Raw genomic sequence first — 222 nt, forward strand, 5'->3', positions numbered from 1 at the left:
AAAAAAAAATTAAAAAAAAAAAAAAAAAAAAAAAAAACTAAAACTGAAAAAAAAAAAAAAAAAAAAAGATTTGGGCATGTATGCACATGTGCCCAGAGTTATTTCTAAGTCTGCTGAGTCTGAGACTTGAACTGCACAGCTGATTATGTGGAATTAAGTTACCTTAACCAACAGACGACAGGCTGGCCTGAAAGTTGATATATTTACCAATCTTTCCTTAAA

The 222-nt window shown here is 29.7% G+C and overlaps 1 protein-coding gene across 2 annotated transcripts in view; it reads right to left on the minus strand.

Moving 5' to 3' along the window:
- THOC1 (THO complex subunit 1) overlaps positions 1–222 on the minus strand; it is a 47479-nt gene that overhangs the window by 18479 nt on the left and 28778 nt on the right. The window lies entirely within an intron of this gene.

This window comes from Tupaia chinensis, unplaced genomic scaffold (assembly GCF_000334495.1).
Source record: "Tupaia chinensis unplaced genomic scaffold, TupChi_1.0 Scaffold000320_2, whole genome shotgun sequence".
Classification (NCBI taxonomy): Eukaryota; Metazoa; Chordata; class Mammalia; order Scandentia; family Tupaiidae; genus Tupaia; species Tupaia belangeri.